Raw genomic sequence first — 27,339 nt, forward strand, 5'->3', positions numbered from 1 at the left:
TTCCAGACGCGGCTGCCGCAGCGAGTAAAAAACCTCATTTTCTGCTGTCCGCACTGCGTTCCTTCAGCTGGTTTCTGGTGGTGACGTGGCACTCCAAATTAGAAGGTGAGGGAAAAGACTTCTGGCAATGCCGTCACTGTTTCAGCGAAGACCGGGTGACGCTGGTGTTTTTAAAGCGAGAAATGCTCTTGTGCCGCAGCAACAGTAAAGACTCTGTTTAATTTTGTACTGTTTAGCATTTCTCCGTATATACTGCCTCTCGCTGCTCTGTAAACGTCTCCGGGACTCAGTCAAGGCCCAGTCGGTCCTTTTAGCCCGGAGAACGTTCCAGTGTATAACTGGGGAATAAAATTGAATTGAATTGAATTGAACGCGGAATGTCAGACTACACTTATACACCTCGGCCACCACCTCTAAACGCGAAAAACTATGGCTAGACTGCTGACTGGCTACTCCATTTAGAGTGGATCCTGTTTCAGTGTTCTCAATACTTGCCAGGTGCCCTCACAAAGAGACGCTTAAATGTAACTAAACGATGCCCCTCACGTGTCTTTGGATTGGCTGCTCGTTTTCGCATACCGACCTTTTTCTGCTGGTGCGCGATGGCGAGCTCGAGCCTGGCGAGAGACATGTTGTCATCCTCTTCGTTCTCTTTCGTCCTGACTCTGTGGTTCATGATGCAGGACAGTTCCGCCGACGTCCTGATGTGGTCCAGCAGGGACGTCGCAAAATCCTGGCACTGACGCTGCAGCTTCTGTTGGGGGCGACAACCGATGCACAAGATAGAAAGTACCATGAGCAAAAGAACGACGGTTGTTTATAGGAGTACTTATGGAACGCACTGGTAGCGACAAGTCCACCGTTCGTATCTCACCTGGATTCTTAAAGGCCATGTGGAAAGAGGGATATCCAAAAACACCGGACGCCGTGTTCAAGACATGACGCTTTTATGTGAAGGTGTTAAATTCTAACTGTAACATCCCCGAGTTTTTCACGCTGTCACGTGAAACGCCGAATTGCTTCAACAGCTGAACGGGAGCTGCGTGAACAGGAAACGAAATACCACTCAGGTAGCTTTCGCATTAAAGTCCCACTGGGACGCTGGGGAACGGCCCGTGCTCGTGGAAAGCACGAAATGATGGGCGAGTTGGTTATGCATCATATGAGTTCATTTGCATCTTTGCCGTAAACAAGTGCATGATGGTAGAACCGCGTTCGCATAAGAGAATAGGACCCAAAACTGACGTGAACTCATTGTCGAAAATGGCCGTCCTGCCGCCCTTTCGTTCTATTTCCCGAAGCCAGCTCAGTCGTGTCATCATGCATTCACACCAACTATGCTGGCCGTTTCGGTTGCACGAAGCCTTTTCCTCACGCGAAAGGGTCCATCCTACCTCGTCACCGGCAGCGGCGGTACTCTCACTGGCTTTAGACGACATCCTGCGCTTCAAAAATCGAGTACTACTGCAGTCGAGGTCTTCTCGTGCGATTTTCGAGTGCTGCTATGCTGCGATTCGCCTCCCGTTAGTCTTTCCCCGCAGTTAGACCGCTGAGTTTGCGCACGGCGTGTATTTGTGATATTGCACACAGCGCCACAAGAATGGGGGAAAAAAAACGAAAGACGAAAGAGTAACACAAACAAGCGCTTGTTTGTGTTACTCTTTCGTCGTTCGTTTTTTTTCCCCGTTCTTGTGGCGCTGTGTACAATATCATGAATACTTACCAACTCGCCCAAATTTCCGCCTTGCTGAGTGTATTTGTGGCAAGAAGAGACCCGTGCGCAACTTCAGGGACTAACGGGGCGTTTTTTAGTTTTTAGGACTAAAGTTGTCTTTGCTCCCCCCCCCCCCCCCCCCCCCCCCCCCGGGGCCGGTTTTTGAAGCGAAAAGCTTCACTAGGCTAGTCAACACCGGGTCTGGCGTGTGCAGTGATCAATTTTAGCCACAGCTGCGCATGCGCGAGCTCGCCGCGTGACGTCACTGGAGAGGCGCAGGTGGTCGGCGGAGCCGCCGCCGAGCGCGGCTCCGCCGGTCGACCTTCGCCGTCGTTCACGCGCTCCGCTCGTGTTTACCGAGTGTGCATCGGCGCGCGCTCGGCTTCCTCATATGACGCTACTTGCAGCCGCGTGTTTACCACAGTTACTACGCATGCGGAAGGAGGGCTATATAACGCGCTTGCCTACACCGTTATCGTGGTGCTGCCAGTGCATTGTGCGTGAACTGCGACAGCCATGACGTCAAACAAAGCATAACTGCAGCTTTTCGCTTGTATATCCAGGCTTAACCAGAGCTAAGCCACTGCCAATTTTTTTGCTATAGGGTAGCCCCGTACGAACTCATCGCCGACCTTGTATTCGACCTTGAACTCGTTCTCGACGTAGCTGAGCCGCTTGAGCTCGAGCTGAGCTCGAAGGCGGTGAGTATGGGTCCACGCTGGACAGGCAGATGAGCGAGGGCGAGGCGAGTGCGCGGAAGGCGTTGATGCGCGAGCGCGAGTGGCGCAGGCAGTCCCGGCGCACCGCCTCGGCGCACTCGTCGCAGCCGCAGCGCACGTCGTGCGGCATGGGCAGCGTGGCGCCGCGGTCCAGCAGCAGCTTGAGTATCTCGTAGTTGTTGCGGTGCGCCGCCAGGATGAGCGGCGTGATCTCCGGGTTGAATGTGGACGTGGCCGCGTTCACCTTCTCCCAGTTCTGCGAACGTTGCAGCATACGGGACGCCGTGTGACCTTCTAATGTAAAGAAATTGGCGCAAAAATGGAGACAAGCCTCTTGAAAATGGTGTATAGGCTGTCTATAGACTTCTTATAGACTCTATTCCCTTCCTATAGATATTTTCTTTTGTCTAATCACAGTCTATAGATTGTCTATAAAAAGTCTAATAAAAATGCATGGCCATAAATCTATGGATTGTCTATAGACTACTATATAAGATTTGTCTATACAGAGTCTATAGACTTTATAGACAAAAGGTTATGGACAGTATATAGACTGTTTAAAGTAATTTTTGTAAACAAAACGAAAAGAGAAGAGCCACACAGGACGATTAACAAGTGCTATTGCTAACTGTTTAATTGAGCTGTAAAGCAGTAAATCCGAAGGAAAACATGAGCAGGCGCAAAGACGGCGGGCAGTACAGGCACGCATAACACCAATTTTATACGGCAAGAAGGAATTGAGAAAAGCACATTCCGCATTATAAATCCATGCGGTTGAATCTAGTGCAGGGCCCTCCACTGTACAAGGTCTCCTTATTAGCACGTTTCCGTTTACTCTCACACGTCCTGTTCGGATAGCATATGAGAGCCCAGCTTCCATTCCGTTTCTTGTGTGCCACGCATACCACATCTGCGCATTCGTCCGCTGCCGGCTTTTGGTGCCTGTTAGTTGCACCCTGAGTGCAACTTAAAGAGAGCCACTTTTTCTTGATAAATTTAATTAAAAATTTTAGATTTATTAAGACTGCTTGGATTTTTTATTTCTTACTCCTGACGTCCCTGCTTGCTCTGGGCAGCTTATGAAAGAGATTCATTGGTTGTAGCATCGATCCGAAAATGCCTTCTTTCATTTACGTTGCTTAGCAGCGCAGTACTTGTTAGTTTCTTTTCCTTTCCGTCCTTCTGTTTCTCTTTTTCTCTCTCAATTAACCTTTCAATTTTGGATGAATGAAAAAAATTGATTTTATGCATTATTTTTTTACAAAACGTCTGAATCCCGAAAGGTCAGCACGTAACGATAGTTCTTGTTGCACAACTTGAAAGAAGCACGCAATAATTGCTTGAACTGAAATGTTGCCTGTGCATCCGGTTGGTGTATACCGCACGCAAGCGAGTCTCCGGCGTTGGGGTCGTGCGTTGTTCGGCGCACCAGGTGAGACAATCGTATCAGGACGCCTGTGAATAGCTCAACGCGTCGCCTCAGCCCGAGTGTTGTGTGTTTTTTGCCTTTTCAGCCGCTGCTGCCAGGGTGCCGATATGGCCCCGGGTCGGGTCGAGCTGCGCCTATACACGCTTCTCCTTCGGTTAGGCGGCGGCGGAAATTACCGGCCTGCTTTTTTTTTATTGTTGTTGCGTTGTCGGCTTTGTTTCTCCAGCTGCGTAAATGTTTCGCACAGTTGGGCAACCAAACGCGGAGGTCGAAGACATTTTATGCAACCTGTTTCTGACCAGATGGCATACAAAGCCGCCTGGTTTGTGGCAGGCGAAAACCTTGCCGTGTGCCTCTTCTAGTTGCCTCTTTTTTTGAACAGGTACACCTTTTCGAGCAACTAAAATTTTTTGCAGCTTCTCAACTTAAGCCTCCTCAAGTTCATGCGTGCTCCCTCTTTCACAAGAGTCTGACGCAAAGAGTGTATAATTGTACTGCTACTAATAAGGGAGTACTTACTTATTAGCCTCCACCAAAGCGCAGTCGGACGTCTATAAAAGAAAGGTGTACAGCTTGTGCAGAAACTTCGAACTAAAAGAAACTTTCGTTCTGGCTCGGGGTTCGAACTCGGGACCACTGCCTATACGGGGCAATTGCTCTATCATCCGCGCTATCACCAAGGCGGCTAGCACATGGTAGTGTGGGAGCATGTTGATCAATAACTCGAACTGCGAACGGCGTTAGTCCAATGTTTGGGGGAATCTCCCAAGGTGGAGTGGATTTGTAATTTTACAAATTACTACGCGATTGCCTACACCTTCAGCGGCGTAGTCAGGCTGAAGATATGTGTGTGTGTGCGATGTGGGGTGTGTTGCGCCATAATACCTAGCCCCATTACTGTTCCCATTCACTGCTTGCCGTACCTGTTGAATTGGAATCTTTACTGCGTTTGTATTAATAAGAGGTCGTCGCTTACCCTTCGACACTGTAACCTCACTGTGTTCTAGTGAACTAGTACTAGATGTCTCGCTAGCGAAAAAAACCTTCCTTCTGCTGATGAAGTCTCGGAGAAACTCTGTTAAGCACGGGTAAGCTCGTAGGAGCGTGGCGTCAGCTGTAGCCGATGAGAGGAGGGCAAAGATGAGAAGGTGAAAAACAACAACAACAACAACAACAACAACAACAACAACAACAACAACAACAACAACAACAACAACAACAACAACAACAACAACAACACTTGCCTGAAGCGCTCGGGCGGTGGGCTGGTGAGCAAATGAAGTGAAATCTTATCGCAGCTGCTTTTCTGGGGGTAAGGCGTTGGTGCCTGTGCGGTGCACATGCCTATTCGGCTGCTCTCCACCGCAAGCATTATGAGTGAAAGCCAATACCTGCTTTCCCCCATACGGCATTTCTCGAGCCTTCTAGACAAGTGTGATCGACTCTCTACAGTGCAACAAACTGTAAATCACGGCAGAAGTCGGTCTTTCGACAGATTCCAAAGCCGAACGGCGTCTAGCTTACCTTGTTTAGCTTACAAAAAAGCTAAACAAAGCTAAACAAGAGCAAACGTGCTAGGGTACGTAAATCGCGTTCGTCTTAAGCAGGGAAGTCGGGGCAATTTTTTATGTGTATCATTATACAAGTATTTCAAGTGAAATAAAGCCAGATCTTGTTTTTAAAGGAATAGAGATAGCACTGATAGAGGACACACATTCTTATATATGCCTTAAAGTTTGGCAAATTTAGCTTTTAAAAATGTGTGGTAATCGCGAGGTTTAGGCTAGACCACGGCGTACGGCAACCGTAGGCAGCTTACTAGCACTTCGGACAACTCGAAGCCAGAGTTGTGCATATCCAGAAAAAAAAAAAGAATAAATATGCCCAGACGGCCATTAAAATCGGGTGAATTCCGCGTTAGCTGGTTGCTTATCCCCTCCTCTCTGTGGTGTTTCTGATGAACGGACCGGTTAGGCGGGCGGCCCGTGCTGAAATTCGCAGCATGTGCGAATATCTGTCGCTGACCGAATAAGCAACGTTGAATGGACGCTCTAACGTTGAATGGACGCTCTAACTCCCTAGTTGTACCATCGTGGACCGCACATTTGCAACACGCTATCATGTACAGCTCTCTAATTTTAATGCGAAAGCATTATTAGTCCCTTAACGAGAAAAAGCGGCGGAATGTGTGTGTGTGTGTACTTGCAGATGGTAACAGAAGATACCAGCGACGGCAAACAGAAACGGTGACGTCATCAAGCGACCGTATGACGCACACTGCAAGCCGAGCACCGCCACCTCATCCAATCCTACACATTTCGTTCTTTTTTATGTACCAGCCACTGGCCGACCTCCATGTGGTGTCATTCATGCGGGAGGTATGTGGTGGATTACAAACGAGATTTCGCAAACAACTTCGAACTTTATTTTGTGTTTTGTTTGACTGGACAGGATAATTAAACATTTTCCGACGGCTTTCTCTATTCACAGGTTATCTGCAGCACTCAATTATTTTGTCATAAGATCACAGCACCGTGGCCACAGCAATCGGCTGCCCTCAAGGCGTACAAGGCCCTGTTTAGCTTCCTGAGACCGACTGGCTTCAGGGACCAATTGCGACTGTGCCCCTCTCTCCTTCCCTCTTTTCCTTCTTAGTCCCATCATCCTTCTTAATCAGTGCAGGGTAGCCAACCAGGACACCCTTCTGTTTAACATTCCTTCCTTCCCTCTTCTTCTTTATCTCTCTCTCATTCGGTAACTATTCAATAATTTATTTTTATTAACTTTATAATTAGCGAAGGCTAATTAAGCAACTAAATGGACAGGCAGTCAATCGCGAATGCTTCAGCCTGCATAATTTTCAGCGTTAGGGCGCAAGCATTAATAAATTCCATTTATAAGACATGAAATAATGGAATGTTATCTAGGCGCCAGGAGATCGCACATTTTTTCACAGCTTTCTTACGTCGGAGACATACGTACTTCCTGCACAAGCGTAACCTCCGTCGCTGGGGAGCATCGTCGACTTCCCTGCCCGCTATCTAAGTAAGTAGGTCCCCAGGGAGCGAATTAGCGCGAGGGCATTTCGCCTGACGGAGCAAGAGACAGCAGCTTAAGACCGCCGAGGACCGTACGATGCAGAATGCGCGCTTTTTGGGTGTGTCATCTCGTTGGCATCTGGGCAATGCTGCTGCTTCCCGTTCTAAACAGGAAACTCAAGAGGCGATGAACGGAGCGGCATAGCACGGAATGCGCTATCTCATAACAGCAGCTCACTCTGATTAGTACCTGTATACAGCAGATAAACAGGAGCAGGAAACCTTCCTTGTGGCTATTTGCTGCAATATTTGCTAGGCATGCAGCGTTGAACGACCGCGTGGAGATTGTGGAGAACTTTCTTTCGCAATGCAGATACCGTTCCGATACCCACAGTGCACGTATAGTGAACCTTCATTATAATCCAGGACTAAATACACCGGTGTGTCACCGTATTCTTTCGTTTCTTTTTCACCGGATGGTCTTAACTTGCGCATTACTTAAAATCTGTTAAGAGCGGTTCATGTCAGCTATTATCCTTGGGACCTCGGAGTTTACTCGAGTCTGATTCTGCCGCAGCACACAACGTATTTCGGTGAAGCACCTTCGCCTCCGCCAATCCACCCCTCCCGTCTTTCATCTGAGCGTTTTTTTTTTTCAAATCAAATCAAATAACAATCAAACCTTAACTGTGGCAACATAGTAAAGTTTCCTAGAGGGCTGGCAAAAATGCATAGACATGCCTGGCAACTGTTGCCCCCCTCTTTTTCTCGACATTTGGTGCAGCACTAGGTTTATCAACGCACAGTAAAGACAAAAAGATAAAGCAAAACTCAAGTTCAGAAGCTGATGCACAAACTGAATGCAAAGCTTCATACAAAACAACAAAGTTTATACAACCAAAATCAGGCAGAATACAAGCAGGATGAAAGCAGTGATTGAAGAATAGAAGTAGAAAAAGTTCACAGCTGGGCTCCAACTTAGAGCGACAATAAATACGCAAAAATGTTGTCTAAAAGCTCGAAGTGAAACACTTTCTTCGAGAGTGATGAATACTGCAGTGTGACTGCTAAAAAATTACAAGCAGAACAAGTTCGCTGTAGGGCTCCAACGTATACGTCTTGGAGCGACATTAATACGCAAAAGCATTCTGTCTAAAACCCAGAAGTGAAGCACTTTCCTCGAGCATGGTAAATATGGCAGGGTGGTTTTTAGACTCAAGGCAGCTACGGATGAAGTTAAGCCAAGCTCTAAGACGTTTTACGCTTCTTACTTGTGGCATCAAACTCCAAATTTATGAGAAGCGAGGCTGAACGGGTTTGCGTTCAATTGACGCATTACAGCTCCCGTACGGCGACCGCAACGGAAGAGACTTTCACCCGAAGGGCGCGCGAACAGACTTCAGCATCGGAAGTCTGAGTGCTCACGGCGCCCGGCTCAGTATGCCTTCCGACTTGCTATGGCCGCCTGTGTCGTGGACCACACCCTGCAGATAGCCTCAGACAACACCACAAATTCTCCAAAACCGTAGAAGTAGAGGAGACAGCCATCGCTATCGCTATGCCTTCAATCTGTGCGGAAGACAAAGTTGACGTCATCTCAGACTCTCAAGCGGCATGTCGAAATTACGCGAATGGCTGCATAGCAGCGAACTCAGATCGTATTTTAGCAAGGCGAAAACGCCATCTTCCTGAAACTGTACTGATGTGGACACCAGGTCCCGAGTCTAAGCGGTAATCAGCGCGCGCACGCCTTAGCCCGAGGTCTTACTAACCGGGCCCCGACAGAAGGCTCAGCAGCACCGGAGCCGATCACACAACAGTGCGGTGACATCCTGACCTACCACAAACTAGATGGCGAATCTACCCCCACCACACAAGAAGTTGTCGCGGGAAGAAGCCGTTGCTTGGAGGCAGTTACAAACCAACGCATACCCACACATCAGCCTTTTACACAACATACACCCAACATTATACCCAAACACACGCTGGCTATGCAGGGCTATGCAGGGCTGGCTATGCAGGGGACACCCCTCATTATATCACGCTGCATGTGCTTGCCAAAACATACAGTCCGCCCCAAAAATCCCAGACGCTCTTTCCTAAATAAAGTTTACCACCACCACCACACGCTTGCTGAGGTTGAAGACGTCTGGGCAAATCGCGTAGGTAGTTCTGTTCTCAGCGATTCAACGGCTCCTCAGTATGCCGTATGGCGCTCATCAGTTACGACTCAAGAATAATGCTCATGACAATGAGATCTGCATAAATTTGGTTTATTAGGGTTTAACGTCCCAAAGCACTGAGGCTATGAGGGACGCCGTAGTGGAGGGCTCCGGAAATTTCGACCACCTGGGGTTCTGTAACGTGCACTGACATCGCACAGTACACGGGCCTCTACAATTTCGCCTCCATCGAAATTAGGCCGCCGAGGCCGGGATCGAACCAGCGTCTTCCAGGTCAGCAGCCGAGCGCCATAACCACTGAGCCACCGCGGCGGCCAGATCTGCATAGAGCTTTCACGTGCACCTTGTGTGCGCCCTTCAAGGAAAGCAGCAGACTAGCGTGGAGTAGCAACATCCCTCTTTCTTTCTTTCTTTCTTTCTTTCTTTCTTTCTTTCTTTCTTTCTTTCCTTCTTTCTTTCTTTCTTTCTTTCTTTCTTTCTTTCTTTCTTTCTTTCTTTCTTTCTTTCTTTCTTTCTTTCTTTCTTTCTTTCTTTCTTTCTTTCTTTCTTTCTCTCTTTCTTTCTTTCTTTCTTTTCTTCTTTCTTTCTTTCCTTCTTTCTTCCTTTCTTCCTTTCTTTCTTTCTTTCTTTCTTTCTTATTTCTTCCTTTCTTTCTTTCTTTCTTTCTTTCTTATTTCTTCCTTTCTTTCTTTCTTCCTTTCTTCCTTTCTTTCTTTCTTTCTTTCTTTCTTTCTTTCTTTCTTACTCTGTCTCTCTCTTTCTTTCTCTCTCTTTCAGTAAATTAGCAACGCTCGCATTGCGGCTTTATTAATATCTGATAATAACGAGACCTCTGTGCGTTTCAGAATAACAGATCCTGGGTGGTCGTGTGTGGGTGGCAGCACTGCATGCACAACGTTTTGCAACATCTATTGTCATGCAAGTTGCTCTGATCGTCGATGTTTCCGCTCCATTCTTAGAAAACTTCGAACCGAAGCAAAACAGCGCCTCCCCGGAGCCTTATCTCATCAACTGAACCGCAATCAACGGTCAGAGGTGGCCACGAGGCGACTGATAATGCAATCGACGCCTAGTCTGAAAATGAAGGCGGCGGATGTTGCAGGGACGAGGGACAGGACATTGCAGTGGTTCAGCAAGTACGAATCAGTGGCGTGATTAAGCTCAGCTCGTTGTCTTATTTTCAGTTGTTTTATTTTCTTTTCCCTCTAGACAAATGCGAAAGCACTTCACAGGTGCCAGCTGTTGCCAGGCTGCTGCAAGGATATCTCGCCGCTCGTTGTGTGCAGGCTACGGGAAGCGGAATACCTTTTTCTGCACGCAATTTGAAGGTATCGATTGAAAAGAAAACTCACGATGATGGACAAATGCGAAAATACTCTTGTACATTGATCTTGAAACACGTTAACAAGCCTAACGTGGTCGAAATTAACCCACAGGCCTGTCTATGGCTCATCTCATAGCACGTAGGGGTATTTTGGGACATAATAATCAAGTGAGCACAAACAAAAGACAGGGGGATGTTCTGAAAAAATGAAAGACTGAAAAGTCCTGCTTGCTTTTGTGCGAAAGTGAGAGACAATGCGGTGGAAATAGGCTGTGTACACAAACACTTACCTTTGAGTGCTTCTCTACAAAAAAGAGAGAGAGAGAGGTTTTTTTTTACGAAGAATAACAGACAAAGGAACTAAAAAGGCAATATAAAATATAGTACGACAGTTCGCAGTCTCTGCGGCCTCAGTCACAATTTTAGATCCGTTTTCTTAATGCGCTAAGGAGAAGGCGGAGAGTACAGATACTTCATTTGCACGGCTTAAGTGCTTTAATAAGCTTCTTCCATAGAAGAGGAGGAGTTACCTCCTATCTCCTCGTGTGGGCCTCTTGTAAGGGGTTCCCCGAAGAATGCACCTTTTTAGGAGGAACGTAAAAACTATGGGGACGCTTGTCACCTCAAGAGGGTAAGGCATAGCATTAGCTTTCACATTTGCCGAATCTTCTGTTGCAACTTCTGTGTTTGTTCGTGTCAGTTACTTTGCAATTGTCGGTCCATAAGCCGCCATATTCGGACTGCGAACTGCAGTAGTGGGAGTCAGTTATGATGTGACGTTGCCGATATTCGCATCTATCACAATGTTTTCCTGAATTTTTATTTCGATTGTCTATAAATTAGGTTGCTCACAAGCCAGCGGACAGGTTTTGATGGCGTCACAAGGACACGTCACCTCTGTCGACCAATCACTAATATAATTACCGCCTGTCACGGTGCACAGGTTGTGGTGACGTCAGATGGTCACACGACCTCTCTCGACCTATCAGCAAATTTCGTATTGGACATCGGGGGTTTTGGTCTCGAATGCTAACGCATTGCTAATTGAGTGAATCTTCCTCGCTCTTCTTTGCAACTGCTAAGATTTGGCGGAGTCACGCAATGTTCTTTAAATCGAACTCGTGCAACCATAATCTTGTTAGACTTTTGTGGAGTCTTTTGCAACGCAATGCAATCCAGAGAGAGAAGGTAACAGGACAGCCCTACCTCCTCTCTTTATGTTGTCCCGTTGCACTGCGAAATACTCTGCAAAAGTTTACGAACAAACAAGCTGAGCTTGAAGTGTTGCTACGATGTCTTGTTAGAGCTTTGATTAGAAGGCTGTCTGGGAGACGTTTTCAGAGGATGCACGAATGGTCTCTCTTTTATCGCTCCTTGTTTTTGCGAACATTCCTTAGTTACAGGTTCAACGGTTTCTTTGTCGGTCTACGTTGATTGCTTTTTCTCGCATCTTATCTGCGTACTTGGAGACTTCAGTGCACTCCCCAACCGTGAGCGATAAGACAGGCGTGAGAGCAGCTCAGCTTAGGCATATATGCTGGGCAAACGCAAGCTCTGACACCTTCTTACCTGTTATTGTATGTATCTGTAGAGAATAGCACGGCTCTGCAATGCAAACGTTGGCACTGTCTATGAAATCATAGCGCATGGCATTTTGAGACAGTACTGCTTGCTTTCCGGCATCCGTGTTTTTCAGTATCTCAGCTAACAGCTAAGAAAGGTGTTGCTCTACACCGTGCCGATTAATGGCTCTCTTCTGAGAAGTTTTAAAGCGTCGATAGCAGATGCTGTCACACAGAACGACATATGATTGCTACGAAATGCAGCAGCTGACCCGTTTGAAGGAAAAAGTATCCTGAGTGCATGTTCGAAGGCAACGAATGTCTGTGACGTTATGCAGTAACTACTGAACTCTAGAGTAAATAAGTCATGAAAAATTTACACTTGGAGTAGCTACCAAAAGAATGTTGCTTGTTGTAGAAGTATTCTGTTGGTAAATGGTTTTGAGACCAACGTCATCATCTGACATCATTAGCAGAAAAAGTAAAAAAAAATGTGACCACTGGAACAGTTTAGCGTGTCTGTGAACATTTTGTGAATGTTGCCACAAAGACACTCCAAGTTTCGTAAAGAGCAAGTGCAATTTATAATTGTACTTTGTCTTTCGTCCTCATTGCAACACATCCCTTCACTGTGAGGGATGGTCTGTTGTGCTTACGTCAGGTAAATGTGCCAGATATCATTAGAAAGTTTTAGAATAGCTTAAATGCACACTTACGAGCGTTAGACGCAAGCATTTCGCCGGATGTTAACCTTCATGTCACATCAGCATTTTTAGTTCACGTGAGAAACGCAGACGCAACGATAACGTCTGTCATCGTGGCAGATTACATCTACCGCTATGTAACTATGCCTCATGAATTTTTCGGTGTGGGGTTGAAAGAAAGTATTACGCGGAACCCCCCATTTTTTTTCGCTAATAGCAGTGCGAACTTCTTAACCGGAGAACTCCTGAAGCATACATGTGACACAGACAGCAAGTGCAGCATTATCAGAAAAAAAAATTGAATATTGAAAAATTGTAGGATACTGTTATGGAAATATTAAAGGTAATGGTCCATTCTTCAAGGGTGTAACAAAATCTTAACATGTTTCCATCGAACGCATCAAGCAGTAGACTGCCATAAAAAACCATCAGAGAACGCTTTTGACGATAGGAAAAACAGCAATGGCAAAAAAAAAAAAAATTCGAGACTGCCGTCGGGTAGTCGGCGGATATATTGACAGTTATACTGAAATCTTGCATTATATGAAAAAATTGTGTTCATAAACTGTTTGCCGCTCGAAAATGCTTTTGTCCAGAATTGTTTGGTATGCAAATCCAACTAGTTCGATAAAGACCCGTTTCAAATTTCGTCATAAATTTTCATATGTGCTAATTTCTCCACTCATAATGGGAAAATTTTCAAAGTGTGCCTTACTCTGACTATTCAGAGCATTACTAGACTACATGAACAGTTGTTAATCTTGCTAAGAACAGCATCCAAGGACGACCGAGGATCGCATGCTGCATATTCCGCGTTTGACGTAAAGCCAGGTTTACTCATCGTCGCGTCACACCTTGCTTACTTCACATGCCAGGTACTATACGGTTCTAGATGGTTCTATGTGGTACTATAGAACGCACTTTCGTCCAAAAACCTTGCGCACTACTTTGTCTTTTGGCCGGCATAATAAATGCGATAACATGTTTCCCTACTGTTTTCTTTGCAGCTTATCTGCAATGTCCAATTTTCGCAGTTAATAATTTTTCAATACAGGTGTTAACGGCAGCTAATTACGCTAGCAAAGGGACCACTAGTAAGTCATTAATGCTTCTGCAGATTTTAGGCTTCAGGAGGCGAACATAATTTCCTGCAAACAACTCAATGCGATATTGAAGTGTTATCGTGGTTCCGCGACTGCGCACATTTTTCACGGCATTCTTATATACGTCGGCAGCATACGTGTTGATGTCTTCCGTCGAAGAACGTCATCGGATTCTCTGTCCTCGCTATCTGAGTAAACAGGGGCCCACAGAGCGAATTGGAGTGAGGACATTTCGCCTGACGGAGCAAGAACAAGAGCCAAGGACGGCCGAGGATTACATTCTGTAGATTTCGCGTTTTCTGCTTCATATTGCTCGTTCAGAAGAGGACACTCCACCACAGAAGATGACAAAAGCGGCCTGGCATTGAGAGTGCTGAGTATGGCCTATATTTATGGGCAGAACAAAAATCATGAGGTCATTTGGAGCAATATTTGTAAGAATGCGGGAGTGAATAGCTGCTTTCCTTCGAGTAGGAATCGTATTAGTGAAGTTGATTCGTACTCAGAATCACACACCTGTGCTATGTTACTTGTGGTTACGTTCCTTGTTCACCGAACTGTCCAAACCTGTGCATTGTACTACATCTGTCAAGAACTTATCTTAACGGATGTAATGTGTAAATATCTTATCCTCAGACACCTAATAATAAATAAATAAATAACTATTGAAGACATTCGTTATCCTTATGTTGCCTGATTTTTTTCTTTTGAGGAGTGGCTCTGCCGCAATGCGCAATACTTTTCGGTGAAGCATCTCTTTCTCCCCCCAACCATTCCTCCCGTCTCTTCTGTGCATTTCTTTTTTTTTTCAGACAGAGACAATGTACGGACGAGGTGTAGTCAACATTGAAGAATTTCTGCGTTTTTTACAGTAACGACAAAAAGACAGCGTCTTTTTCACAATTTGCAAGGTTGAATAAAATATATACTTGTCAGAGAACGAGCCTGTCTGTCTATGAACAGGACCTTTGAGAACTTGTGAATTTATAAATGCGCTAAAACTTTACAATGCCCAAAATGTTGGCTACTTTGATCCAATAAGCGATCGGGTGTTTTCGCGATATAGGTAAGCTATTTTTATGCTTTCGTCATACTTCTAACAACAATTGCTTTGCTACTTGTCTTAAGGGGAGAGACGGGTTTCAGTTGCAAATAATTTTATGGCCACGATCACAAAATTTCACGGCTATATTTCCAGAACATTGTTTTGTATTATATTTTTTTTTTTCTTTGGGGCGTGTGAAATGGCTGCAGAGTAAAGAAAAAGTGGCACAAGGCTGGTTCAACATTCATCGCGTTCCTACTGGCGTGCTGCGGGTCAAAACATTTTTAGAATTTTTTATCACAACGCACAAGCTTTTGGTTTGAATTTTTGCGATGTAGTGTACGCTGACATATCATTGTGAGAAAATAATTTCCCTCAAGAAATTTAAAATTCACAAGTTTCAGAAATAAACTGTCTTAACCTGCACTGTGATGCAACGAAACAAACGGAGCCAAAATAAAGTAGTCGTGAAGAAATTTTCCCCACATGGTGAATATCTCGGGAAAAAACCGCAACGGAGAAAAACGCCCCTTGTTCGAGCGTTTCCTTGAAATGCACTATTGCCGCTGTTCACGGAGCGATTTTTTATAGTATTTCCCGGTCGATTTCAGCAACGAAACTCGGGACAGCATTAAAAAATGGGCACACGAACGAATACAGGAATTATGAAAAAAAAAGAAGTGTCCATTCCCCCCCCCCCCCCCCCCCCTTCCACAATATCTTTCTTTTTTATGGGCAGTCGGTACGATATAATAGCGGTTGGCCTTCAATGTGAAATGATAGGTACGCACTGCTTATCGGCGGGATATATTTGCTCCACCTTTGTTCATTGCATATCTGTTCGTGAGTGTTTTTTTTTTCCGCGCTCGTTCCGATAATTTTGATATTAAAGGCGTAGATGGATAGCCTGAGAAAGGTGAGATAAGCATGATATGAGGGATACTGCGAATATCATGAGGTACAATGTACAATACGTCATGTGGAACCTTCCGTTGCAAGTGATCGCGATGGTTGGCATGCTCTCAATATGCGAGCGGAATTATAATGATGCGTAGAAAAATTACGTTGCTACAAGGTGGAGAAGACCCGAAGACATCATTCATCGCAGATGCATTCATGAGTTATTGTAGAGCAGTAGCCCGCAGCTGTCTTCAAAAACAACAAACTGGCCATTACATTGACACTTGCATAACCTCTGTATACGCGATTACAGGTGACATGTATGATTTATGATTACTCCGGTAAACAAACACATGGGTACAAACGACACACTCACTCATTCTCTATAAGCTAATCGCAGTCGCGGGCCAGGCAGAGGCAGCGAAAGCGATAAGTGGAAGAAACAGTAGTAAAACACGGATTCGAATGGTTATAGATTGAAGGACTCTGGCTATAGTTACAAAGTGTGTTCTAGATTTTATCAGCTTATCTCTCTCGAATTCTATAGCTGTTCTCCTAGGCTGCGCTGAGCTATTCATTACTATGCTGCTGGCGACTTGCCGCAAAAATTTTACGACCTTGTATCACGGGCGCAGACGAGACGGTATTGTACGGTATGGTACGGTATGGTACGGTATGGTACGGTATGGTACGGTATGGTACGGTATGGTACGGTATGGTACGGTATGGTACGGTATGGTACGGTATGGTACGGTATGACATGATATGGTATAGTTTTCTGGGGGGATCCCTTTAGACACTGAACATCGTTCCGACTTCGGGTTATTGATCAGTTCGCTGAGCCGTCATGTTTTAGTTGGCAAATCGACGGCGATGATGATGGCAAAGCGACGGCGATGAGGAGATGATCCCGAGTTCGATGCCCGGACCAGAGAGAATTTTTCTTAAGCTATGTAGTTCCTGTGAAGACAGCATGGCTACCTTTTATAGGCGGAAGGCTGCGTTTGGGTGGGTGCTAATTAGCCATTACTCCCTTATTACAAAGCTACTCCACCTTGGGGTTTTCCCCAAACATTGGACTAGGATTATGTTCTTAGCACAGATGAACAGGCCTTGTCTTACACCACTCCCATTGTCATTGCAGATCACAGAAAAGCAAGGCAGCAGCTGCGGCGCAGATTAGCGTAATTGGCCGTGCGTGGGACACTCACGTATCTCTCGCCTTCGACGTGGGTGCTCTCCTCGTAGTCGAGCAGCAGTTCGACCGCCTCGACGTACTCGGCGTTTATGGCGTGCAGCAGGCTGTCCTGCACCTCCACGTTGGCCGACAGCAGAGTCTCGAGCAGCGGTAGGTTCTCGTTCTCGATGGCCATGTGCACCGCGGTGCGGCCCAGCGAGTCGGCGCAGTTGATGTCCAGGTCGAGAACCTCCGACCGGCGCTTAGCCAGACTCAGGATTCTGTCACGCGTGCAGGCTGGTGCGTTTACGTGACTATCACGGCTGGCTATTACGAGATCAAGCATTTTAAACTGTTTTCCTGCTATCTCTTCTGCGAATTAGTTGACTGCGCTCGTTATAGTTATAGTTATATATAATAGTATATACTGAAGTTATATTATACAACACACTCACGTACACGCACGCGTGCTAAAACTCGTGAAAATTGTAATCAGCACTAAATGACTTTAATATATTCTCATGCTACCAAAGTGACAGAGCGATGGTTTTCACTGGGACCTGAATCGGTAGTGTGAAACTCTGTCCTATCGTGGTCCTCGCTGTGAAGCAGGAATCATTAGTTTGGCTCCACTGGGCTTGACATGCCTTGCGGCCAAGTGCTACTGGAGGTTCCAGGAGCTTTAAGCTCTTCAAGATCTATCTTCAGATAGCCTTAACTCTTGTGTATCAGACGACAATGTTAGATCAAAGTGCGCCACCGCTGGGCGAGGCCGTGGAGTGATATTAAGTGCTACACTTGAAAATATTTACCCGCCGAAGCAATCAACTCCATCTGCATGCGGTGACGACCAATAAGTGCATGTTCTCGGGAAGCTTTCCCATGGGTTTATGTATTGCTCAGCCTACCCGCTTTCGCGCCAAGCCACCGAACTTTCCTGCTTTAATTTCAGGGACTCGCGCATAACATGAAATCCTGTGAAGTCATTCGCAAAAGCTTGGAGCTAGCAGACCTGCTAAGGCAACCATATTAGTATACCGTGGAACTATAGACGTCCACTATTTAGTTGGATATTGAATGTATGCTGTTAGCGTGTAACATGGCATTATTACAACTTCATTTGCCTAAGCCCACCCAGAGGCTACAGTAAAAGAAACTCTACAGCGTTTTCAATCTTGCACGGTTTAAGAAAAAATTGGGGCAAGACGAAGAGGAATTTATCGAGCAAATGGTTTGCCTAATAGACGGGCGAGCTGGTTGCAAAGTGGGAGTAGAATGCTTGTGCAAACAGCGCAAGAGAACGAAGTTGACGTCCGCGTCTTGTACTGTCTGCTTCTTCTTGCCTACACTCTAAAAAAAAAGGTAGTTGAGGTTACTACATTTTAGGGTAGTAACGACTGTCACATATATGACTACCTAGGTAGTAACTGTACGTAGTAACTGCAAGGTAGTAACGTTTACTACCTCTCAGTAAATGTACGTAGTAACTGCGAGGTAGTAACATTTACTACCTCTCGAAAGGAAACACCTTAAGAAATAATCTGACTTTTGACATTAGAATCGTATGCATATGAGATAGTAATAGTGCAAAATAAGAGCAAAAAAAAACTAGAGCAAAAACAAAAAAGAAAAATATCCCTTCTTTCAGGAGGATTCGAACCGCGGACCTTTGACTTTCTATGTTGAAGTTGTTTCTATCCTGTTCCTATACTTTCTATCCCACCACGCTAACCACTACGCCACGCCACCAGACGTTAACTTGTCAACTTATGTGCCATGATATGTGCAGCCACAGTTGTTTCTTGCTCTTTTCATTGCGTGTAAATGTAGCAGCAGCATCTACATTCTCGCACGGGACAACAATGTTGTTGAGAAGGACCTTTCAGTGGCTGATGGCCAATGACATAAGGAAATCTTCTGTGTTAACGAAAAAGAGTCTCTGCTGAGTTTTTATTGTCGAAAGACATGAATACCTGACTTCGTGGTGACTTTCTAATATGTCACAAGGAGTGCATGAACATGACATCAGAAACTCAACGCCCATTTTTGTGCATCTTGTAGTAAACCAGAAGGAAAAATGAGCACAAGTCAGGCACAATAGCTTGGGGTTGGTGAAAAAGTGCAATTAAGAAATCAAACTAAAGAGTGGAACACATACGCGCTGCGTATATTGTATTGAAAACAAGAAACAGCACTGGCAATTTTGTTTGATTTGCTGCCAATTAGGAAACCCTTTTCATTATATAAAAACATGGGGCATTGAGTAGCAATGTCACCGGGAATGTTAATATACGTACATGTGCATATTCCGGTCATCCATTTTCAGATCAAGGTAGTAATGGATACTACCAGGGTTATAATGAGGTAGTAAAAGTGTAGTAACTGCCAAAAAAACGTAGTAACAGCAGAAGTTACTACCTTGTTACAACTTAATTTTCTTTCCAGTAGTAACAAGGTCGTAGCAACATAGTACATAGGTAGTAGGGGTTAAAAAAAGGTTGTAACAGCAGCCGTTGCTACGTTTTCACTACCTTTTTTTCTAAGAGTGTACTTCCTCGTTTCCTTGCGCTGTCTCACCATGAGGTCTACTAAAGGTTTGTTCTCGCTTTTACTTTCATTTTAGACAGCCCACCCTAACATATGTCAGTTAGCAGTACATCCCTATCGATTTCTTTCCACCTTCTTGTGGCAAAATCCCAATTACTTTCGGGCCAGATTTCTTGTTTCACAACTGGGATACATCAATAGTGCGGGCTAGGCTATTTTTCTTAATCATTTAAAACGCCTCAACTATATCCCGTCCTGCCAGTTAGCGCGACCCGCGATACGTCAGCGCTGCGGGTCAGGTCTTCTATCGACCTCGACCTACAGCCTGTCAGTTAGCACAAACAGGTTAAAGTCGGAGAGAGGGTGGTTAAATGCGTTCTCGGATGCTAACTGCAGACAGGTGTAATTCCTTCGTTAGAAACATGTTGTACACATTGTGTTTTCTATGCACTCAACGAAACCTCACTGCTAATTTTCTTGAATCTATGGCTGTGAGGGCGTACGCGTACGCAGTGCACCTAATGTTCGCTACAGGCTCTAAACATGTTACTCCTCCTCAGACGCGGTGCAAGAATGATTTTTGCGCAGAAAAGGTGTAGCCTGACACCTCTGGTGTTGTTTAGTTTGCACTGCTGGTGTACCCCTCCGCGTACCTGGTGACTGTGGGTATGTCTCCGTGCTCGGCGGCCAACAGGTACTTCTTCTCAAGAGGGTGCAGCTTCCTGGTGACGATTCCATGCTTCATGGAGCGCACTTTCGACGTGAAGTGGAACATGGACGAGGTGTTCTCATCCTCGCTCCGAATGGACATCTCGGACTCCTTGCGCCTGTCGCGTTGAACAAGCAAAGTTACGGCAAGTCAGAGGGGTCAGTTGTTCGCCAAGTTAGATTCGTTTTACACCGAATGTAATCAGCAGGCCCTTTCTCTTATGCGCGATGTAAAAGCTCTTAGGGAAAGATAAGCACTTTTGCTTTTTTATTATTACGCTGATCCATGCCGGGGCTGAGTTTTACGCTACAGTTTCTGCGGCCATAAGCTTCCTGTATCTGTATACTATCATTCTCTATCGGTATAGCTTCGCTTGATCGCTATGCTTAGAACTACGGGAGCCGCCGAATCGAAACGACTCGAGTCTACGGAGCTAATCACAATTAGAGGCATCTGGTGGCGGGAAGTTAAGAGTCGTCGCTATGTGTTTTTTAACGAATATTATCGCACTTTTTTCCCAAATACCCTTTCACGCTTACAAATTGATCGTTGAACACTGGTTTGTGAATTGCTACTCATATCATGGAATGGAATTTTGGCTCATCACTATGAATACAATCTTCACACTTCATTCTCGCTGGTGCCGTTTCGGTCTCGTTGGACTGAAATTTGAATGAAGGCTATCCGACAGGAGCCAGTAATGCCTTATTTTTACTACCATCAAACGCGCTGCTGCAACCGCCATTGGAGCATTCGATAAAATATTTACTGCTGCTCAGCACCCAACGCAGAATTTCTCGACTGGATCGCAGAGCTTCCATTCCATTCGCCTGGGCGATTATATCTATATTTAAACCTGTCCATGCAGCTTTCGTCAAAATGGCTAATGAAATTTTGAATTTGACCAGAAGTTCCACGGTAGGCTTTCCTGCAGCGCCCCTGGCCGCGTTGGCAGTCCTGGTGGCGTGAAGCTTCAAAAGGTTAATAGATTTCTACTTCTCTACTTTTACCTCCGTTGAGAGACACTCGTCACGGGTGCTTTTCGTGGTGTGTTAAGTTGCCTGCGTACTTTTCACAAGGACTGTAAATATAGCGCTGCTACATATCTGTGTCTGCAACCCTCAAGCTCCCTTGCTTTGACCCTCGTAATCTTCTACGGCGTATCAAAGAGCACACTGCACTTGAAGAACACACCTTGACCCAAACTTCTTGCGTTCGCTCGCAGCATCGGGATGATCCGTTTTTTGATCCATGTTTGTTTCCTGCGTCGCGATAAAGATAAAAGGCAGGAGAAATCCACGAAATAAAGAAGCAAGCAGAGGGAAAATGAAGAAGAGATTAGACAAGGCCTGAGCACGCAGTGGTTCTAGAACAATGAGGAGGGCTGTACCCACCGCGTGGCAGACCGCAGATACACTTGGAGGAGGTGCGACAGAGAGGCGTTATCTTCTTGTCCAAAGATGAGGGGGGGAAACGGGGAAAGAGCGTTTTCCCCCGAGTGAAGAGCGGCGTAGTATCCTGTCCTTGTGGTCGCACTGCCCCCGACCGGTGTCGAGTGGCGCGTCGGGCCGGCCTTGTGCGCAGCCACCGACAGGCCAGCGTCGCCTGCTGGGCGTCCTCCGAGAAATGGAATTAAGGGAAACCGCTGAACGACCCAGCCGGCTCTGGCGAGGCTTCTCCCCCCGAGCATCCCGCTGCCCCGCTCAGCCGCGGATTGCGCCGCTCGGGCTTCGGCTAGCTCTGTTTTCTCGCGGCACACCCCTCTCTCCCTCCCCGGCGGTCGTCCGTGTATGGAGACGTACGTCGTGCACTGCTGCTGTCGTGGGTCTTGCAGAACTTGCAGACACTACACCACCTTTACCACCAAGGTGGCACCGCCGAAGCCAAAAAGTGTGTTAGTCACCGTGCGGTTAAGCAATCGTATCGATCTCGCCAGCGGTGTTGACTTCCCGTTAACCCGATCGCGTGGCTCAGAGGGTGAGGCCTCCTCACTGCAGAAAAGCTGGCAGGTGCGATTCCCGGTAGTTTGTGCTGGCGCATTCGCGCAGCTCTGGAACGTATGAACTCCCCCACCGTGAAACTTGGCCGCTGTCCCAGCATTAATTTCCACCCCCATTGAAATTTAGTGAGGGAATCGGTGCCTGGACACTCCTGGTCTCATTCTTCTTTCCTATACCTTCCAAGTCGTGCGATGCTGAGGTACAAAAATGCGCGTACTCGGCCTAATGCAACAGGGTGCTGAGGTTCAGGCTGAGTTAACCTATTGGGCCAACGATGCTTTCTTAGCGAGCTCTCGGGGGCCTAAATTAAGGCAGCAAGTGGCGACATTAAGTATGAGCGATCACTGCCTTTAGGCAGTTTTCTTTGAATGAACCCGAGCAAGCTTTGGTTAAGATGCTGGGGTGGGTCCCTGCAACGCGTCGTTTCTCATTGCTGGCAGAGCTTATTAATGCATGACGCAAATTTCAACCGATATCGTTCACAGACACAAATACCTTGTATGAAAGATGTCCCTTAAAGGAGAGTTTCTTCGGCCCCAACTGCAACTTTCCAATTAGAAAAGCATGAGCCCTTACAATACCATTGGGCCGCCGTATTACTGACTTTTGTGGGATTTTTGGCGCTCAGATAAATGACTCTGACACTGCTGATTGATAAGAAATATTTCCCCTAACGTTGCATTGAAAAACAAGAAAAATTTGAAAATTGAAAGTTCTTAATGCACCAGAAAGTCTCGACATTGTAGCCTTGCAAATCGAACACATCGAAAACTCTTAGCTATAGAAGAAATTGTTTTGGGCCCCTCCCGAAAAAAAGAATGCCTGGCTACGTGCCTGAGAGCCAGGGATGTAGGGGCGAGGAAGTAGGGACAAGGATGCAGGGGTGAAAGGGAAGTGATGTAGAGGCAGGGTGTGCAGGAAGTGATGCAGATGCAGGAATGTAGGGGAAGAGATGTAAAGGGAGGGCCGTGTGCAGTGGCAGAGATTTAAAGGCAAGATGAAGATGCAGGTGTGTAGAGAACGGGTGTAAAAGGCGGGGATATGAGGGCAGGCGTGCGTCACGTCAGACCGTGCGTCACGCGTGCGACATAACTTTTGTAAAAGCGGCACATTAAGACGAAGTATAGAAGGTCAATAGTTTTCACTGCCGAAGGGCACAGATGATGTAGCCTCGACTGCGATAATAGAGCGGTATATTATAGGGGGATACCTTTCATCTTAAGAACATTCCATTGCTGCCATCTAAAGGAACAGTCTGCTTACTTTTATCGACCACATTCTCCTTATGTCAGTCGAAAGTTCGTTGTCCAAACAAACGCACACCAAACTGTGGGGCTCAAAATTATGGTAGAAGAACAATTTAAAACGTAATTCTTGACATGTGTCGCTTTCCCGTGGTAGTCGGCGTCTCCAAACCCTGACGCGACGACTTCCCGTCGTTTAGTAGGCGGGCAGTGGCACCAATGAGCGTGGCATTAACTGAGATGTAGATGTTTAACGAAACTATGCTTTAAACATTAAGGTGGTTGCAGAAGTCTACCAGTGAAATAAGACTGCCAATGTCTTCCACAGAACGCAGCAACCGTTCTGTGCCAGTAGCAGCGGTGCCGACGGTAGCGCAGCTGTCAGCACAGTGGCAGTTTTCCTTTTCAAAACATTTTTAGAGACGATAAAAAAGCAGTATTTAATCATGCAAGAAACGCTGACTGGTTGCAAAAGAAACAAAATTAGGGCATCTGAAGTTTCTTGCAGCATAAATACCAGCCTCTATTGCACTTATCCTGTTCAAAGTGCCTGTGGTAGGGCATAAACAGCAGTTGGTGACAATGAGCCATGGTCTGCGGTGTCGTGTGTTACTCCGCTCTGCAATCACTTGTGATGGAACAATGCAGAATGACTGGGCAGGACAGGAGACAGGCGTTGACTTACAACTAAGTTTATTTCGAAGAAACCCGTGCTCATATACTACCTATACAGCCGCATGCGTCACACCAACCTCACTCATCTCTAAAACGATAAAAGTTTTGTAATGATAGAGGTGAATTAATGTTTAACATGCATTTTCCTTCTTTGTTAACACGACGGACGGCGTTCTGATACAATGGTCGTGCATCCTCGCTATCGAAGCTGCCTCGATGATTCGTGGACAAGCTGCTCCTTGTGTTTCACAAGTACTTAGCATCTGTTGAGTTCCCTGCCTCGATGATTTCGTGGACAAGCTGCTCCTTGTGTTTCACAAGTACTTAGCATCTGTTGAGTTCGCTGCCTCGATGATTTCGCGATCAAGCTGCTCCTTGTGTTTCACAAGTACTTAGCATCTGTTGAGTTCGCTGCCTCGATGATTTCGTGGACAAGCTGCTCCTTGTGTTTCACAAGTACTTAGCATCTGTTGAGTTCCCTGCCTCGATGATTTCGTGGACAAGCTGCTCCTTGTGTTTCACAAGTACTTAGCATCTGTTGAGTTCGCTGCCTCGATGATTTCGCGATCAAGCTGCTCCTTGTGTTTCACAAGTACTTAGCATCTGTTGAGTTCGCTGCCTCGATGATTTCGTGAACAAGCTGCTCCTTGTGTTTCACAAGTACTTAGGATCTGTTGAGTTCGCTGCCTCGATGATTTCGCGATCAAGCTGCTCCTTGTGTTTCACAAGTACTTAGCATCTGTTGAGTTCGCTGCCTCGATGATTTCGTGGACAAGCTGCTTCTTGTGTTTCACAAGTACTTAGGATTTGTTGAGTTCGCTGCCTCGATGATTTCGCGATCAAGCTGCTCCTTGTGTTTCAGAAGTACTTAGCATCTGTTGAGTTCGCTGCCTCGATGATTTCGCGATCAAGCTGTTCCTTGTGTTTCACAAGTACTTAGCATCTGTTGAGTTCGCTGCCTCGATGATTTCGTGGACAAGCTGCTCCTTGTGTTTCACAAGTACTTAGGATCTGTTGAGTTCGCTGCCTCGATGATTTCGCGATCAAGCTGCTCCTTGTGTTTCACAAGTACTTAGCATCTGTTGAGTTCGCTGCCTCGATGATTTCGTGGACAAGCTGCTCCTTGTGTTTCACAAGTACTTAGGATCTGTTGAGTTCGCTGCCTCGATGATTTCGCGATCAAGCTGCTCCTTGTGTTTCACAAGTACTTAGCATCTGTTGAGTTCGTTGCCTCGATGATTTCGCGATCAAGCTGCTCCTTGTGTTTCACAAGTACATAGCATCTGTTGAGTTCGCTGCCTCGATGATTTCGCGATCAAGCTGCTCCTTGTGTTTCACAAGTACATAGCATCTGTTGAGTTCGCTGCCTCGATGATTTCGCGATCAAGCTGCTCCTTGTGTTTCACAAGTACTTAACATCTGTTGAGTTCGCTGCCTCGATGATTTCGCGATCAAGCTGCTCCTTGTGTTTCACAAGTACTTAGCATCTGTTGAGTTCGCTGCCTCGATGATTTCGTGGACAAGCTGCTCCTTGTGTTTCACAAGTACTTAGGATCTGTTGAGTTCGCTGCCTCGATGATTTCGCGATCAAGCTGCTCCTTGTGTTTCACAAGTACTTAGCATCTGTTGAGTTCGTTGCCTCGATGATTTCGCGATCAAGCTGCTCCTTGTGTTTCACAAGTACATAGCATCTGTTGAGTTCGCTGCCTCGATGATTTCGCGATCAAGCTGCTCCTTGTGTTTCACAAGTACTTAACATCTGTTGAGTTCGCTGCCTCGATGATTTCGTGGACAAGCTGCTCCTTGTGTTTCACAAGTACTTAGCATCTGTTGAGTTCCCTGCCTCGATGATTTCGTGGACAAGCTGCTCCTTGTGTTTCACAAGTACTTAGCATCTGTTGAGTTCGCTGCCTCGATGATTTCGCGATCAAGCTGCTCCTTGTGTTTCACAAGTACTTAGCATCTGTTGAGTTCGCTGCCTCGATGATTTCGCGATCAAGCTGCTCCTTGTGTTTCACAAGTACTTAGCATCTGTTGAGTTCGCTGCCTCGATGATTTCGTGGACAAGCTGCTTCTTGTGTTTCACAAGTACTTAGGATTTGTTGAGTTCGCTGCCTCGATGATTTCGTGGACAAGCTGCTCCTTGTGTTTCACAAGTACTTAGCATCTGTTGAGTTCGCTGCCTCGATGATTTCGCGATCAAGCTGCTCCTTGTGTTTCACAAGTACTTAGCATCTGTTGAGTTCGCTGCCTCGATGATTTCGCGATCAAGCTGCTCCTTGTGTTTCACAAGTACTTAGCATCTGTTGAGTTCGCTGCCTCGATGATTTCGTGGACAAGCTGCTTCTTGTGTTTCACAAGTACTTAGGATTTGTTGAGTTCGCTGCCTCGATGATTTCGCGATCAAGCTGCTCCTTGTGTTTCAGAAGTACTTAGCATCTGTTGAGTTCGCTGCCTCGATGATTTCGCGATCAAGCTGCTCCTTGTGTTTCACAAGTACTTAACATCTGTTGAGTTCGCTGCCTCGATGATTTCGTGGACAAGCTGCTCCTTGTGTTTCACAAGTACTTAGGATCTGTTGAGTTCGCTGCCTCGATGATTTCGCGATCAAGCTGCTCCTTGTGTTTCACAAGTACTTAGCATCTGTTGAGTTCCCTGCCTCGATGATTTCGTGGACAAGCTGCTCCTTGTGTTTCTCAAGTACTTAGCATCTGTTGAGTTCGCTGCCTCGATGATTTCGCGATCAAGCTGCTCCTTGTGTTTCACAAGTACTTAGCATCTGTTGAGTTCGCTGCCTCGATGATTTCGCGATCAAGCTGCTCCTTGTGTTTCACAAGTACTTAGCATCTGTTGAGTTCCCTGCCTCGATGATTTCGCGATCAAGCTGCTCCTTGTGTTTCACAAGTACTTCGCATCTGTTGAGTTCGCTGCCTCGATGATTTCGCGATCAAGCTGCTCCTTGTGTTTCACAAGTACATAGGATCTGTTGAGTTCGCTGCCTCGATGATTTCGCGATCAAGCTGCTCTTTGTGTTTCACAAGTACTTAGCATCTGTTGAGTTCGCTGCCTCGATGATTTCGCGATCAAGCTGCTCCTTGTGTTTCACAAGTACTTAGCATCTGTTGAGTTCGCTGCCTCGATGATTTCGCGATCAAGCTGCTCTTTGTGTTTCACAAGTACTTAACATCTGCTGAGTTCAGGCGCGCATGTTTTTGATGGGAAGTCTCTGCAATGAATCTCTATATTTCTGCATGCTTGCTTAAAAT

At 46.1% G+C, this 27,339-nt stretch overlaps 1 pseudogene across 1 annotated transcript in view; it reads right to left on the reverse strand.

Annotated features, from left to right (window-relative positions):
• The window catches only part of LOC149372364 (transient-receptor-potential-like protein), a 58,213-nt pseudogene that overhangs the window by 25,542 nt on the left and 5,332 nt on the right, over positions 1-27,339 (reverse strand). Inside the window, exons 2-7 of the transcript XR_016286993.1 lie at positions 21,549-21,759; positions 21,349-21,416; positions 20,099-20,272; positions 16,933-17,179; positions 2,347-2,689; positions 584-754 (exon numbers count right to left, since the gene is read on the reverse strand). The product of XR_016286993.1 is annotated as a transient-receptor-potential-like protein (transcript). The remainder of the gene's footprint in view (positions 1-583; positions 755-2,346; positions 2,690-16,932; positions 17,180-20,098; positions 20,273-21,348; positions 21,417-21,548; positions 21,760-27,339) is intronic.

Source organism: Amblyomma mixtum, chromosome 1 (genome assembly GCF_055824585.1).
Source record: "Amblyomma mixtum isolate Tamu chromosome 1, ASM5582458v1, whole genome shotgun sequence".
Lineage (NCBI taxonomy): Eukaryota > Metazoa > Arthropoda > Arachnida > Ixodida > Ixodidae > Amblyomma > Amblyomma mixtum.